This window comes from Haliaeetus leucocephalus, unplaced genomic scaffold (genome assembly GCF_000737465.1).
Source record: "Haliaeetus leucocephalus isolate CR32 unplaced genomic scaffold, Haliaeetus_leucocephalus-4.0 Scaffold145, whole genome shotgun sequence".
NCBI lineage: Eukaryota > Metazoa > Chordata > Aves > Accipitriformes > Accipitridae > Haliaeetus > Haliaeetus leucocephalus.
The window spans coordinates 983,919-1,001,479 of NW_010972581.1; positions in this window are offsets into that span (position 1 = coordinate 983,919).

Here is a 17,561-nt window from a genome sequence, read left to right on the forward strand (position 1 = left end):
GACAGGTAACAGCATCTGATGAACATCAAGCACTGTGAAGGGAGGTACGAAAACATACGTCCAAAGCTGGCATAATTATTCCCAAGCAAACAAAAGTTAAGCACTGCTGTTGTCATGAGAACCAAGAGCATCCTGCCTCTCCGAATGGCATAATGTGTCATTGTTAAAAATTAACCATAATAAATGGACTGGCAGTTCAGCACTGACTTGTGATATCAGCTGTTTCCCTTTTTCCCTCCAAATGGAGTCTAAATTAGGCCACTAATATTCAGCCACCTAAAACCCTGGGCACATTTGAAATCTGGACTTGAAAGGTTACAACAAACTTGAAGAATCATTTCATTAATGAGCTCTTACATATGCTTGTAAAATACATTTGCCCATTCCCATGCTCAAATGCACACAGACATCCTGATTTCTCTACAGTCAGACCTTGTCGAAGTGCCGTAATTTGTATGTGATGTACACGTTAAGCAGGAAAGAAGCATGTCATTACAGTGAGGATGCAAACTAGATGAAGCTGACTCAGGAATAGAGACAGCAGGTCTGCGGAGCAAGGGAAATGGGAGTCTGGGGAAAACCCATACAGGGTGACATTGGTGTGTCCTGCAAGCTCCAGAAAGAAGAAAGTTTTCCAAAAATGACAAGCAGGTGTAAGAACCTTAGGTCTTCAACCATGAAAAAAGACACCTAGGGCTCACTCACACTCTATAGTCACTGACTTCCCAAGTCTAGTGTGAACAAAGCCATTTCACTCCCATAGAGGGTCAAAGAAAGAAAGAAAGAAAGAGAAGCTCCATCAACCACTCTGAAACTGAAACACAAGAAAGTGCATTATCTAAGCTGGCACGATTCCTTCTCACAACATGTCTTCCAAGGTTGTGCATGTGGGATTGCCATGTACAGAACTGGGACCAGCTAAGGCAGAACTAATGAAAAATTCTACACAGAGATGCTGGATTTTATTTCATAATTCTTCTTAGCACAGTTTCTCCCTAATCTGGTCAATTCAGTTCTGCCCACAGTTTTTTCTCTTCTATTGAATTGAGGGCAAAACCCAGAAGTGTAAGTTTTATAGCATTACATTTCTATTTCATTTCTAAGAGCACTGAACAGCAGTGATTACTCAGCTAGATTCACGCTTTGAAAAGAGGATCTTGACTTACTTGAGAAGTCTGCCCACTTTAATTATATCCAATTATCTTGTGTAGGGATATTAAGTAACATACATCAGTAATATTAGCAGGGTCAGAATACCATTATGGTGAAATGCATTCCTTCATCCAAAACTTCTAATCAGAGCTCCCCTGTGATGCAAGACACTTCCCTACAGATGTGTCCCCTCATCTTCCACTTACTGTAAGTACCTCAGCCTTCATTATCATAATAGATAAGAGCCTCAAAAACAGCCACAAGTTTATCTTCACAAAAAAAATTGGCATGAGGTCAGTACTCCCTCTTTAGACCCAGGGAACACAGAGATGAAATGCCAGAGCAGATCCTCACCTTTTTCTGTGCCTGCAAAAACGGGAGCAGGTGGAAGAACAATAGACTCTGAAAAGGAAAAATGGAGAGTCACCAGTAGAGAAGGCAGCACACCATTAAGAGCACAAGGTTACTTCTGTGTGCCCACAGGCTTGCAGTGCATACCCTACTTACAACTAAATACAACTTGATGCAGAGAAGGCTATAAGAAGAATGAAATCCATTAAGATGTATTTTAATCTGCTTTAAACACAACATAACTATTCATTTGCTATAAGCATGTCTCATTTAAACCCCAGGGTCTAGTTCTCCTCCCATTATATGCATTTATTTAACATTTCATAATCTGCTAGTGCTGAGAGGCAATTTAGGGCAGGACCTCATAGTGATTATCACTTAGTGCAAAGGAGCTTATTACCTTACACCTACACTCCAGCGCAGTCACTAGAGATATGCCAGAGATTATATCAGCTGCAAGTAAAGATTAGCTATGGATATTAATAGATACATGATCATATTTTTCAGTAAGATTTACGTAACTACAGACTTGTTCAGTTGTAAAGTTTTGCTTTTCATCATGTAATTAAAGGTGATATACATGAAGCTAAAGGTAATAACAACATTTTATATATTACCTTTTTGACAAACTAAGAGATATACTGCTTATAGCCAAGTAGATTTAATCTACAGTTGTTATAAATCATGTAGGAAAACATTTGGTTATATTATTAACAGTAAATTACAAATATGAAAAAGTATAATTAGGGGGTTACCTTGTAACTAAACCATAATTACACTGCAAGTATAGCGATCACTCTAGTTTTAAATATGAGCATAGACACAGATATTTAATTTGTTTTGGACAGCTTTCAAACAAAGATGGCGCACATATACCACCACTTCACAGAAAACAAACGTCCTGGCATTTCTTTGGCATAGAGAATACTGCAGCTGCTAAAAGAACAAGTTTTTTCACTAATACTAAATACTTTGCATTAAATACTTCTTTGTTGCAAACACAAAGTGTCCTTTCATCTTTAAACAACATCTACAATCTTTCCAGCTGTCTTCTGAGTATCTTGATCACTGCCTTGGGGTCATTTTACACCAGTGCAAAATCGGAGAGAGTTATCACCCCGCCCCCTGCAAATGACAGCCCTTCTATTCACAGTGCACAGTTTATTTAATTTGGGGCACTAGGATCGGCAGCAAAAAAACCCAAACCCTGCTTCTAGTTGGCCCCGGAGACAAAGAGCTAGTTCAACTATGAGCAAAAATCACATCATCCCCATCTCCTCTTCTCTTGTAAGACTGCAAGCTCTCTAGGACATAGTATAGTATAGCATATACTTATACAACCCACTTTGCATAGCTCAAAAGCTGAGGACTGTGTAAACTGGCAATTAAAATTTCCTGGAATGGTACTTTTCTGCACTTATGATTTCTTCTAAAACTATGGCCTACAAAATGTACCATTCCTTGGGGAGTGTTAATTGAAACAGACTCCCCCATTTATCATATTCTTAATACAGATTTCTGCTTTGGAGTTGTTATTAACAACAGAAATAGAGAGGCCTTCTCAGCAGATCTGCTTCTAGTCAAGCTGCAAAAGCTTTCAGAGGAGAATGAAAGAGTTAATTAGAAAAGAATGATCAGAGTAAAAAAAAAATAAGTAGAGTATAAATGACTGATTAGGGGAGAAAACGAAAGATCAATTTTTATAAAGGGAATTGTATTCAAATGCCAACTTCATCCAGCAGTCTGCATAATTCATGTAATACCTCTAGCCCATACATGCCAGTTGATAGCTGTACCTGTTTGAGGACATTAATCACACACTAGAAAAGTCAGTTATTGTGTTAAAAAAAAAGATTAGATAGATAATGAAAGTAACAGGTACTGAACAGGAAAAGCATTAACTCTGATGCCAAGACACCACAGACATGGGTGGATGGAGAATCTGACCTTCATTTTGTAACAGAAACAAGCAGTATTGTTTTAGAGAATGTTATTTTACTATGAAAAATTGAAATTAGTGTAGTATAGCCTCTGGGCAAAATTTTTATCTAATTTCAGGTTTGGAAAATAAAGATTAAACTAATTTGAAATTAATAACTTTTCAAAGTTGATATTCCAGGGAAAAATTCAAAGGACTTTCAAAAATTAAGTGCGTGCATAACGTGAAAATTAGGCATTAGTTGCTGTTGTAAAAAAAATAAAATTGAAAATGTCCTTTTTGATTACTCAAAAGCTGTAAAAAACTTCATATTGAACCAAAAAAAGCCCACTGAATTCAATGAGCATTAAATCACACCTTTTGGGACAGTCCTTTTACACTAAGCCTGATAGATAAGAAAAGTAAAGATAAATATTGTCTCTGTCATAGTGCGAGCTTCTCAATATCCAGAGCACACCCATTTTATTTGTCAAATGCATAAGCTAGGACGGCCAGTAGCTACAAATAGTGCCAGACCCCGGGTTGCCTATACTGTCTGCAGCTTGGGCATGGACACCGAGCCTGAACACTCTGAGATGCACCAGCCAGGGCTTATACCCACTGTTCTCAGTGCGTACGTACAGCTTGTCCTGCAGCACCCCAAGCTGCTCATCAATGCTCCTCCCTTGAATAAGCAAGATGAAAACTAGCTCAGGTATGTCTTGCATTATACATGGTTCCAGCATGGATGGTCTGAGTCAGCGGTGGTCAGAGTCAGCATCGCCCCAGAAATAAAGACTCGGGGCTGCCTTCTCTGGAGACTGAATGGTTTTCCCACAAAGGCAAAAATACTTGTTGGAGTCTGCCTCCTTAGCAAGCCCAAGCACAACCAACCTTTGTATCCCCTCCTGGTCCATTTCCCATTGGCCTCTGTGGCTCCTACAATGAAGATCTTTCAGTGTATGCCGTCCCCTATTCTCCCTGTTGCATTTACCTCCTCAGCCGGGCGATACTCGGAAGCAGGTGTGCTTCACAGAGCTCTCTACCTCTTTGCTCAGCTGTTTTGTACAATTTGCCCTGTCTCCTGTCCTTTGTACGGTGAGCACCAGGATCTCTGTACATGAGTAAATACAATAGGATGGTGTAAGAGCATTTAGTAATCAGTTTTGCATGCTGCAACCAGTTGCTTCCCCTTGATTGCTCCTTTTGTGTTAAGAGCTTGTCCTTCACACATCTTCGACAGGAGAGAAATTCTGTAGCTAATCAGTGCACTAATGAAACAGTTGTTCTGTTAATAAAAATTTTTAGAAACTGGCAAAGAAAGAGGCAGCTTTACAAATGAGCCTTCCTCTTCAGCTAGGGCTCCCATTCAACTTGAGTGCCACAAAACAGCACTTCAGCAGTGCTTAAGCTTTACTACTTCAACTGTTGATTTCTTTCTCCCCGGGATCACGAACCAATTGGAAGCGTTACAGGAATTTACCAAGAACAACCAAGTCAGTCCTCTGGCTATTACTATAATAAAGTCACACCTGAAGAGTCCAAGCCCCATGGAGCTTGACACAATGGAGCCCGCTGTGTCATGGACTGCACGAACACACAGCAAGGGTCCCCACACTGACAGTCCACGCTTTAGGGACACACACCTGTGCGTGGCGGTGCTGACAACAGAGCACCCCACGCCAGGATGGAGGGCAGCCAGATCAAATAGGGGCTCTCAGAGCCCATCCAAGACCAGCTCTGGAGATGCAGGGTTACCTACCTCCCAGTTGCCTGATGGGCACCTATCCTTGTGCTTTTTGTAGCTTGACAAACTATCATTTTCATTCACATTTAACAAGCGGGGCTGAGAAAAGCAGCAGCCAAGTAGTCAACGTATATCCTGTTCTGCCAAAACTTTCAGGAAGGCAGTAATTGCCACCAAATGGCACAGGTTGGGGTAGTGGCGGTTTCAGCCTCCCAAGCAGGAATTGGGTGCTTCAAGCAAGCACCCAATTGTGTTGGTGTTGACATCGAAGTCATCTTGGCCACAGGTCTGAGGCAGCAAAGACAATGAAGGGAAAATGAAATTGAAAAACATGCATTTGCATTGTGGCTGCAAAGTCCCTGGTGACTCCCAATGAAATGCAGCTCCAGAGGGGGGAATCGCTCCCTTGTCTACAGCTGAGAAAATTGTTTTGTTGAACATTACAGCTGCACAAACCCCAGCAACTTAATATTTAAAAAAAACCAGGGGAGTACGGGAGAAGCGAAAAGAAGGATGGAAAACTGGGGAATGAAAAGATCAAGTAACCACAGAGAAAAGGAACAGCAGGTGAGGGCTATAGAAAGGCTGACAATGAGTTCATGCCAAAGTGAATGATCAGTGACTCTCCCTTTCCTTCATTTCTTTAGGGCAGTGGGGATTGTTTAAAATGTATAACTTTTTTTTTTTGATTGGGGCTTTATGCATGAGAAGGTGACACCACAATGGCAATAAGTTTTGCCAGAACCACAGAAATTCCTTCCGTCTTCCTGCGCTTGGTGTTAGAAAGCCCCTGGGCACCAACAGAAAAGCCCATATTTGCCCCGCAAAGCAAAGCTCTTTCATTGCCAACTCTGCTCCAGTGAAATCTCTCTCTGCTAGAGGACTTGGCCAGGACACTCAGGCCACCTGGACAGCAAGGTTTGCTAAGACTTTGACATGCGTGGTATGTCAACCTCAGACAGCATGCTCATGGGACCAAGGAAATCCTGTTTCCAGCCTGGCTCCTTTGACAGCTTCTCATGAACCATTTGGTAATCAAGGGACTACATGTCCTACCAAAGTCCTTTGGCAAAGAAAAACAGAATTTGTACTCAGTATTATTTCCGACGTGAAATTATAAGCTGCTTTTGTGCAGTATTAAGTAAATAGTTAAGGACAAAGCAGTTTCTAACAAAAAGAGGTAGTGAGATACTTGTGGATTAGTTTTGCACTTCAGCAAGCCTCAAAGAATTGTCTATAATATCTCCCCATTCTCAGGATGTAGCTTTTTCTTTTCAATGAGCCTGTCACCTCCTGTCAGCATCCCCTCTGCCTTCCTTCATCCTCTTAATTAGTGACTGCAAGCTCTGCCTTTGTTCTCTCTGTTCGGCTTTAAGCTAGAGAAATTAAATCGGAGGAATCCTCCAGAAGGCTTTATACCTGCACATGAAGGTGTCATAAATAGCCTGTTAATGATTTGAAAAGTGACTAATAAGTAGCTACACTGGGTAACCTTTCAGCATGCTGAATAATTTGGTAAAAACTTAATCAGTTTAATGGAGGCTACTTTAGTACCAGTATGGAAACACGCAAATGGAAACTCATACCAGCAGTGTTGTTTCCTCTGTGCCTCTGCAACTCAGACACTTTGCCCCCGCCCTGAGATGTCAGTGCTGGGGCAGAGCCAAGAATTAGGGGTGAATTAACCCAAGGGCCAAGGCCTAAAGCAGATGTTTGGCCTAAACACATTAAGTTTGCTTAGTAGAAAACCCTGTAAATAAACCAGCCCAAACACCTCAGCAAAAAAATGATTGTCATCTTCAGGGGATACCCCCATATCTGCTAAGTCCAATACAAATTAATTCCTCAATTTTGTTCACCTATGCTATCATTACGATCTCATTTCTAGTCCCTGTTTTCTTGCAGCAGGTTCAACATCATAAAAGTGCACTGGAAAGTTATCAAATACTTTACCTTCTAGCCATTCCTGCCAACAAACCAAACAACTTTGAAACTTGAGCTATGGCAAGAGACCTTGATGTACTGTTCACACCCACTGCTACACCTGCCAGTGCTGATTTTTGGAACTTGAGATTAAGGCAAAAATGTAATTTGAAAAATTTTTAAAAATTAACAAAATTACTTTTTTGCAGAAGATACATCCCTACACCCCAACTCCTCAAACACGTTCATGTATCATAGCGAGGGGAACACATGTATTAACAGGAGCTTCATTTTTATAGATTTGTGCATTAATGGGGACTGAAAAATGTGCTACTTTGGCTGACCACATCCCAACTTGGGATGCAGTGAGACTGCAGTTGAACCAGTGTATGATTCTAAACCCTTCTGGCAAGAAAGTGCCCAACATTAATTATTAACTAATAATAAATTACTCTGTCATTGACCTACAAGTTTGGTAAGATATTAGGATGCTCATGTCTAAATCTAACTCTATGTAGAATTAACAAAAATACCCTATGAAAAATAAGCCTGCTGAGAGCCCTGTGCCTGTATCATTAACAGACATGACACTATGAACAAAAAAAAATGTTCCTATCATTAGTGACAAGAAATCAGGGTGCTTCTGTTTCCAGCCAGGCCAAGCAAAGGTTTTTTTTTTACCACAAGACTGCAGATTTCACAGTATCAGCAAGCATGTCACAAATCCTTACCCTGAACCAGACTGCTTGCTCTGAATCTGTCTAAGAATCTGTGACAAAACATTTAAATTTTTCCTTTTGAAATGGTTACTTGTTTGGAAATATCCTTGAAATTTGCTTTTTTTAAAAATACTTTAAAAGTCTTTTTCAAAACACAGTAGTTCAATATGGGCTTTGGCAAAACATATATGTCAGGGAGAAGTGAGATAGAAAACAACTGAAAATTTTTTTTTTTGAGCCTTTTTTTCCTTTCCCCCCCCCCCCCCCCCATCCTTTTCTGGAACTGGCAGGTCACCTGCCAAATCCCCAATTTCCTTTTTTTCTCAGGCACAGATCTCAGCTGGCTAATTTATCACCATAATTGTGCAGCCATAGATCCAGGATCCTAGCCTCACAGCTAATAGCACAGTGGAGTTTCTGAATATATAATGGTTGAGCTCCAGCAGCAAAACCAATTTGAAAGTCTTCATCTGGGAGCTTGATCCAAAAAGTATTAAAATGAATGGCAGCACATTGCAGTGTTAAAATCCAGGGCACTGAATCAGGTCCAACCCAGGCAGTAGCCCCAAGAGAAAACAAAGTGAAATACTTTTTTGGGACACAGAGCAATTTTTTTGTTTTGCTTGGTTTTTTTTTTATTTTAGGTTTTTATTTGCAGGAGGGTGTTAGAAAACAGATTTCAGTTTCCACACTTCAAATGAAAACAGTAAGGAGGAAAATATTTGAGTTATGGCATGAAAATACAAGGGTTTGATTTTAATTTTTTTTTTTTAATTATATGAGCTTGGATTCCCATTTAATGGTCCCTGAGACTCGTACACACAAAAGCCACTGACAGCCTATTTATGAGGCATGATGCTGGGGTTCTTTTTTCTGCTTCGGAATGTGCTTACTCTTCTGTTCCTGCCTAAGCGGTGTCTCACTAGCCTTGACTAACCTTCAACTCTGTAACTTAAATGCATCACATTTACACTCCGGTGTGCTTTGGAAACCTTGATACCCACCTATAAATGGAAAAACATGACTCTACTGTAGTTTCTTCCATTTGTAGGCAGATAAATATATATGGCATCAATGCTTCTTGGCTCTCTGACAGCAGAGCTGTCACCTCCTGATCTGAGGCAAGCTTTAATGATGAAAATCAGTAGTGCTTTCTGACTTGGTACTCACAGAGAGGCATTAGTGAGACAGAGCTCCAAGTATTTTTTGATCAGTGCATTTCTCCAGGCAAGAGTGTGATTGAGTAGTAATTTCCAGGCTGAAGCCCTTTGGACCATGGGGGCATCCTTCACTCATCAGAGTAAAGTCAGTGGCAACTAATTCCTTGACTTCAGTGGACTGAGACCTTTCAAAACTCTCTTTCACAAAAAGGATACCTACAACCACATCAAATAAAACAAACCAAAACCAACCGAGACTCTAATTTTGACAAGATTTCTGATTAGCCCAAGAATTTTGCACCTTTACATCCTGCCATAACTGTATTTTGTGGGAAAATAGCACTACAGAGCCTATTTGTAGGTTAATACTTACCAATACAAATACCAAACACCTGTGTTTCTCCCACTGATCAAAGTATACAACTCAGGTAAAGAAATTCCACTTTTTAAAGCATGCAATGCAGGGACAAATCTAGCACTTGGGGTCAATCTTACTGATTTTAAGAGAAATATAGTGCAGTTCACTTCAGCTTACATTTCCCTCATTTCACTGGCTCATGATACACAGCTTATGCAGACTCTAGTAAAACTAATTATTAGCTTATCTGTCTTGCAAAGGTAAAATCCCTATGGATTTCACTGGAGAGATGACAACTGTTTTGAAGAATGGTATTGCTGGTCCTTTGTACCAAGGAAGTCATTAGAAATTGGAATCTGTGATAAACACACATGTTTTTCTGATAAAGGTCCATGGTAACAGAGCAGACAAGATGTAGATGTTTTATTCTTCCTAGGTTTTCTTGCTGCATTTTTATTTATGCATTTACTAAGGTCAAATGTATACTATGCAAAACTCTTTACAAGCTTTTTACCAGCTATTCCATACAGTCTGTCAGCCTCTATTCTTTCCTTGCTTTGGTGTATGTATCAATATTTTACAGTGTTTACTGGACACATTTCTGAGCACAAAAATCTATGATTCTACTACAAACATTTGTTTTGTTTTTCTGTAAATAACAGCAGCCTTATACTTTCCTGTAACTGAATAAATCACTGCTGAATCTCAGAAAAAAAAAAAATACCGTCTCAAACCGAATATTTATTACTTTCTGTAGAAAAGAGTGACCAGGGTTGGATTTGGTTGTGGGTGGTCTGGTTGGATTTTTTTACATTAAAATAGATAAATTGGAAATAAATGCTTTTTGGCTTCATATTCTTCAAAATTCTGACTTGAAAATGTAGCCACAGAATCTTCCTGCACAAAATAATTTGATCTCACTTAAAATTTCATCTTTGAAAGCAGTTGTCAGTATATTCTGAGAGACTGCGTAAGTTAAAACCTGCTGAAAACAATATTAGGAGAATAAAGGCAAATTTCTCGCTTTTGTGTCCTCGCAGCTTGACTGTATTATAGCATGGAGGTGCGCTAGCTGTCACATGAGCCTGTGTGTGCTATGATGTGCCTTACAGATTCCTCCACTAATGAGGAGCAATGAGAACACTCCCATGTCCTGCTGCATTTTACTCAGCCCGTTTTTTTGCAAGGATCTCTTCTTATCACTTCTCAGCGGGAATTTCTTTCTTTTCCAGAGGAAGATGGAGACAGCTTGGTGGGTGTTTGTCTGCATATGGCTTCAGAAGAATATGTTTGAAAGCTCTACGTTGTACAGAATAATACTAAGCTGCTTAGCCTCCCCATCTCAGTTACCCTCTAAATAATAGGAGCTACAACACAGGGAGGTACAAAGATAATTGTGTAGAAAAAAATTTAAGGAAGCTCCAATATTGGAAAAAGAAGTTATATAAATATCACTGACACAATAATCATTCACCGACCATACCATACTTGAAGAAATAACATGCATGCCCATCACAATGGAGAAGTTGTGCAATACTTCTCCAGGTTTGAACAGTAACAGGACCCTGATATCTTATTTGGAACCTCAATCCCAGTCTTCTGGTCTCATCACTAAACTCCAACTTTTCTTTAGTATCTGATTTCAGTAGATGACTACAAATGACAGAGTAATCTAATTTTTTTTTTTAAATGAGAAAGTACCCAGGGGAGCTACAGAAAGGATCCCTTCTGCCTATCATGGGTATTTACCTCAAGCCTAGGCTGCAGGTGTATAATCAATCAGCTCTCCTCAAACAATTATACAAGACAAGCCTTTGAGCTCTGGCAGAGAAAAAAGTCTGTTATAGGTGAGCCCTGCCATCACCCCTCTTCTAGGGAGCAACAAAGTCCAGTTTTGCCTTCACAGCCAAGAAGCCACAAGAAGGCACTGCCTTGCCTGTCACCACCCCTGACATTTGTAGTTTCGAATGAGGAAGCAACAGACCCGAGCAGCTCAGCCTTCCCCACTGCTCTGACTTGGAGGAGGGAGAAAAAGTTTGTGTTTCTAGGCTCATGTGGCAGCCTGGACCAAGCTCTATGTTGCTTTGCTGCTAGTTCTCCAGGCAAAAACATTTCAAGACAGCTCTGGCACCTCATGGTTGGGCCATTGCCCCAGTACCCTCACTTTGAGACAACTCAACTCTGAGCTTCCACAGCTTCTCAGATGCATTTGGAAGCATCAACGAGTTTCAGGTTTGTGTTCTGTCAGCTCTCCTCCTCTGAGCTACTTCACACAATGGCTTTTCTCAAAGCTTCCTACACTGCTAAGCAGCTCCCTGTTTCTCCTCAGAATCTACTTCCAAATAGGAAGCAGGACAGATATGTAGGACAAATGGGAATTTTGCCATAGATAGAACACATGCAAGTTCAAAAAGACTTAGCTAGAGGCCCCCAGAAAGACTGTCATTGGAGATACATGGCTGAGTGTAAAGGGTTAAAGTTATGAGAACTGAAGTCTGTTCCAGCATCAGCTGAGAGGTCTGTCATACAACTAATGGCACAGATATATGGAAAAAAAGGCTGAGACAAATGTTCTCTGGCAGACCTCACTGGAGCAGTTTAAGATCTCACTGCCCTGACTGGCTATAACACGTCACAGCTAAACATACCTGAGTGGCTCATGCAAGTGCTCCCAATTCATTTTAGTGCAAAGTAACAGAGATTCATTTAAATCATTCCCAGCAATGAGGCAGACCATAAATCTTGCACAGGCTTGGGAAACACCACAACTGTGAGGACAGGCATCCCTCCTGGAAAGATAAGAAAGGAAAAAGGAACAGATAGTGGTACAACGTCTTCAGCAACTCCCAGCAGACCCACAGGAGCACCCTGTCTAGACTGTAAAAAACAGGGCCACACAGTTGTGCAGGCAGCTAGCCCAGAGACTATCTGGCACTTCTTTGCTCTCATTGATCTCAAAGCACTTCTAAACCAACTGCAGTTTCTTTTCTGTTTAGTAGCTGGAGAAACTGAGACACAGCCATGAGGAACTGATTGACCTCCTGGCTCTCAGCTACAGAACTCAGCATATAAATCAGTTCTCTCGAGTCCTAGCCCAGGGTTTTATTAGCTAGACCAGGGTAAAAAGCAGCCAGAAACCTAATTATACCACATTGTGACTAGGAAGTATCTGACAAAACTCATCTGAGAAAGAAGAGAGAATGAAGCCATAATCTACTTAGCGGAGACAGGCCACTATGGCCAATGAGTGATCTGCAACTCCCTTAGTCTGAAAGAGCCTCTATTCAGTCCCAAGTTGCATGAAGTGGACTGATTTTGATAAGCTTGCAAAGAGTCCTTGGGCATTTGTTACTTCCAACTTCACAGTTCACCTTTTCAGGTTATAATAAGATTAATAAACAAGCAAGTGATTCTGGCCTCCCTGCAGGACACGAGGGTTCTTTCCTGCCTCCTCTCCTCAGCCCCTTCTCAAGAGATCTCTCTTTTACTTTCTTTTCTTCTTGCCCTTCTGTTTCCTGCTGAATCACACTGTGAATAGTAATTGTTTTGTGATCTCTTGTATTTTTCTTCTTGAGTTTCCTTTCAAAGGTGCAAGAACCATAGGAAAAAACACTTCTTCAGAAAAGATCAGTTTCACAAGTTATGAACTGTAGGATAAGGTTTCAAGAGAGAAAGTTCTTCATGAAGTAAAGGAATTGCCATCCACCCTGCAAACAGAAGGTCGCGGTCACTCTCTGTGAGATAGTCCTCACACAGACCTTCCCAGAGGGAAAAGACCAGTTTAGCCATCTCTCCACAATACTGATAGGGAGAATAAAAGGCTCTCTTACAGACCTGAGTAAGAATAAAAGAAAGGGTTCACATGAAATTCAACTAGAAGCTACAGACTTTAATAACACTCCCTCCCTGCGCAAGTACTTGAAGCTCAGGAGACCTCAGATGCGGAAGTGTCATCACAGTTAGCTTTTCACATCGTATTTGTTTTGTTTGTGGGTTTTTCCATTTTTTTCTGAATGCTTGGAAACTTTCAGTGGTTACAACATTCTGCATCAAGACTTTCCATAGCTGAACTATATAGTCTGCAAAGAAATGCTTCCTTGAATTGCTTTAAGTCTTTGTGTGATAGTTTTTCCTTGCTGAAGTCTAGTACTTGAAGTCCTGGAAGAAACACTGAACAATCATTCTCTACCATGAACTCATTTCACAGTCCCCCAGCCATTGCTTTTCTAGCTTGCAAAATCCTAAGCTTCTTGATCACTCCCTGTGTTAAAGCTCTTTCATATTTTGATTGTCCTTGATATGTCCTTTGGATCTTTTCTGGTAATGTTATTCAGATGTAAGCCTGCCAGAAATATGGAGTGCTCAAGAGGTGAGAGTCATGGATTTATACAGTGCTATAATAATGACTTCTACGCTGTTGTCTATTTCTTCATAACAATTGCTAACCTTACACCTGCTTTTAGGACTGCTACTGATCATTAAGCCAATGTTGTGGCAGAACTATCTATTTTAACCCCAACATCTTCCTCTTGAAAGGCTAACAGGTAGCTGGTGACCCATTGCTGAGTGTAGAGTTAGGATTGATTTTTTCCACAATGTGCACCACTTTGGGTTTTTTTCTTCACTGAATTTGATTTGACATTTTATTATCCAACCACCCAGAACAGTGAGGTTAATGACATCGGCCCCCTGTTCACAGATAAGAAACAGAAGAATGAAGACTTATACAGGGACTTCAACAGAGCAGAGGACAAAAGATGGGTCTGTTGCATCCTCACTTTTCGCCCATGTGAGAAAACATGTTCCTTGTAAAGCTGCTTTAATGTTCTTGTATACCCGCAGTGTTTGAGGGGGTCACACAAAAGCAGCCGTTTCCCTTTGCTTCCAGAAGTGGGGAGTGCGTATACAGAAGGAAAAAAATCCCACAGCTGAACATGTGGATGGAAGATGAGATCTGGGAGATTTTAAGGAAGGAAGAACAGCCAAACAAGTCCTTAAAGTGTCACAAACTGACTAAAAGGAAGGGGTTTTACCTTTATGCCAAGATGTTCAAAAGCATCTGTCAAAGCAGTTAGTCAAGCTAAATCTAAACAACCACCTAAAATCTTGGTATCTCATAACCAGCTAGCTGATGAGTATGGAGTATGGAGTCACTCAAGCCACAGGAAGGAGATGTAGCTGGGATGGGGAGACCAGCACAGGGCCCTGAAGATGGGGGCTTGATGTTTCTTTTGCCACTAGGAGAGCAGGTACATGCATTGCGCGATGTCCCTAGCAAGGCTGCTGTGGGATGGTATGAGCCACCCAGCTACAAATGGACAGGCAATCTGGTCCTGCAGCCTGCTCAAGGAGAGGTGTGCAGCCATGCTGGCCTGGTGCTGCTACACACCTCTGTGAAAGATCATCAGCTTTTAAGATTGAAATTAATCTTGCTGCATGCTCAGCTTCACATTCAAACCCCCTCTCAGCTACAGCGCTACAAAAGATGTGACAGCATTTGGGGATGTAATTGAAAACACTGCAGCCAGGATGCAGGTTTGGGAAGCATATGGGCAATATCCTGCAAATCATTTCCATATATAGCTGTTATTTCAGAGCAGATCTTATGTATGTAACTGCAGCTTCTGTTATCTCCTTTTCTCTCCTACCTTCTCAAAACTTCCCATCTGTTTGGCTCTCAAATTAACTGGGCGTTTTAGCACAATGGGCAAGCTCTTCCAATCTATTATCTTGAAGGGAATTTTAATAACTTAGACTTGCTGGCCTGCATATTAACCCTTAGTTTTCTGCAGTTTGCTACGGTTCTCTACAAAACAACCTGCTATGTGCCGCACGTGGAGACTACCACGAGATTTCAGGATGTGCATGTCCGTATCTGATACACATGTCAAGGAGCAGCACCCTATTGGTGCAGCACAGTCTTGTTAGCCCAAAATTAAGCGCATTCTTTCCAGTTACCACCATCTCAATGTATTCAGAAGGCCTCTTGGCCAATCTTGCTTGGATCCCACAAACTCAGCTCTTTCATAGACTGGCTCAGCCTCAGTTAGCTCCACTTCATTTCCATGGGGCAGTATCAACCCCACTCTGTCACAAATGCCCATCTCACTAAAGGCACCTTTAGTCAATACCTTGTGTCCTGGCAGCTCAGGTTTTTAAGAACATTTAAGTAAAAGGTAGACAGAGCTTTGTAAACTAATGAACCCTCTGCAAGAGTGGGCAAGGGGCTTGCTGGGAGCACACTGCCCCTGCCCAGAAGAACAGCCTGCAGCAGGGTGAAATCTAACATTTCACTCCACGTCAGGGCATTATAGTGTACATCATCTGGAAAGTGATTTCCTTAAATGACACCCACCTATGTTCTATGAGCCCTGGTACTGTAGGGCAACTGCAGGCCAGGGAAAAAGTGAAACTATCATATTGCTGGCTTCATGATCACAACTGTTTTTCAGAGTGGAGCTAAAGGCTCTCTCCTGCAGAGAAGTTTCTGCTTGCTTATACGCAAGTTCATTGAAATGTCTGTTGGTCAAAACCATGGCTGTTGACTATGTTTCTGATCAATATAAGCAAAAACCCACAAGCAACAAAAGGTCTGTATTATCCATATTGGATATTCCTATTAAGGACACAATCTAGCACAGCACAGAAAGGAGATTAGTAGCAGACTCTCATACTTGGAGGAAGACAAACACTTGGTTGGAAAAGAGCCCAAAGGCTTGACTAAACTGACTGAAAGCAATCAGGAGAGTCTTGGGAGCCTCTATGAGCTTGGGCGAGACTCCATGGTGAGCATCCTGCTCTGATTTTCAATCTAGGCTGCTCTTAGACTCGCCGTCCTGGGCAAAAAAAATTACTTCCCTAACCAGAAGTGCCTTTTGCTACATCTGCCTGTACTGATAGCACACAGCTGCCCCAAGCCTATAAAATATATCGCTGCCTGTCTTTTTATCCGTGTGCTATGGGTTCCCTGACTAGTGAATATTACTTCCTCGTGTGCACAAAGTCTGACAGAGTAAGACCTTGAGACACTTTCAGCACAAGCTCAAGGAGCACTGTGCCCTGAGACAGAGGCTACAGCACAGTCCCTTCTGGCCCTCATGCTGGTTGATTTGCTTTACAATGTAACATAGCCTAGAGGAGCCACCTATGGCCTGGAGCTCCAGACAATAATTAAGTTGTTGGTGGGTTGCCCCAGCATTACAGTAATTGATGATTAAAGCAGGCACAGGACACCGCTGAGGCCTGGCATGCGATAAGGCTGCTCAGTTGCTCTCCTCCAAATTCACACCACTGAGCAATTTTGTTACACGCATCATGTTCCAGGATGCTAACAGCTTTGCTGTTTCCTAATCAGCTGGGGCAATTTACACAGTCTCTGGCTGTGTTTTACATCAAACCTCATTTGATTCTCTGGTATGTTGCAATACTACTAAAGACAACCATCCTTCGAATAATGCTTTCCACACACATCATTCCCCTTCTTTACTAGTTTTAGATGAAAAGAGCAACACACAGCTGTGTGCTAATTAAGAGAGTCCTTGTATATTGCGCTCAGCATACTTCTCTGCTTTGTTTCTGAAACAGTTCTCTTATCTAACCTCACAGTTAATATAGTAAAAGATTGATAATGACAATGGTATCACTGAGCACGTGTTTGAGATGGAAACAACAACATTTTGTTGTCTCATGCAAACAGCGCTAGATCCAGCCAGCAGAGGCACAGGAATCTGAACACTAGCTTAACCTAGCACTAGCTTATCTTTTTACATATGCAGGACAGAGAGAAGAAACTTGTTACGTTGCTGTGCATAAGCTTGTATTGCTACTTTATAGATCACCAGTTCAGAACAGATCTCTGATAACGAAGGCCTCAGATGAGAGGGAGAGATCTTCAGTCTGAAATACTGCCTAATTGGAAGCGAAGTGCCTCATGACATATTCGGAGCAAATACATTTGTATCATCAAATGCTTACCCATAGGCAGATGGCTGGAATTGCACAGTGGGGTTCCTTCTTGTAATCTGCTGCCACTAAGAGCTGTTTGAGCCAGATCCAAAACCTCTTCAAGTCAATGGGAGTTTTTTCAATTAACTTCATAGAAGTTGGGTAGGATCCAGAGAATTAAGTGACCCTGGAGATGTCTTCTGGTTGTCTGCTGACACTTTCCAGGGGGGAATTTCCAACTCCCTTGGAGGTTTTTTTAGGCAGTTCTGAAACAAGAGAGGTTTAGTTT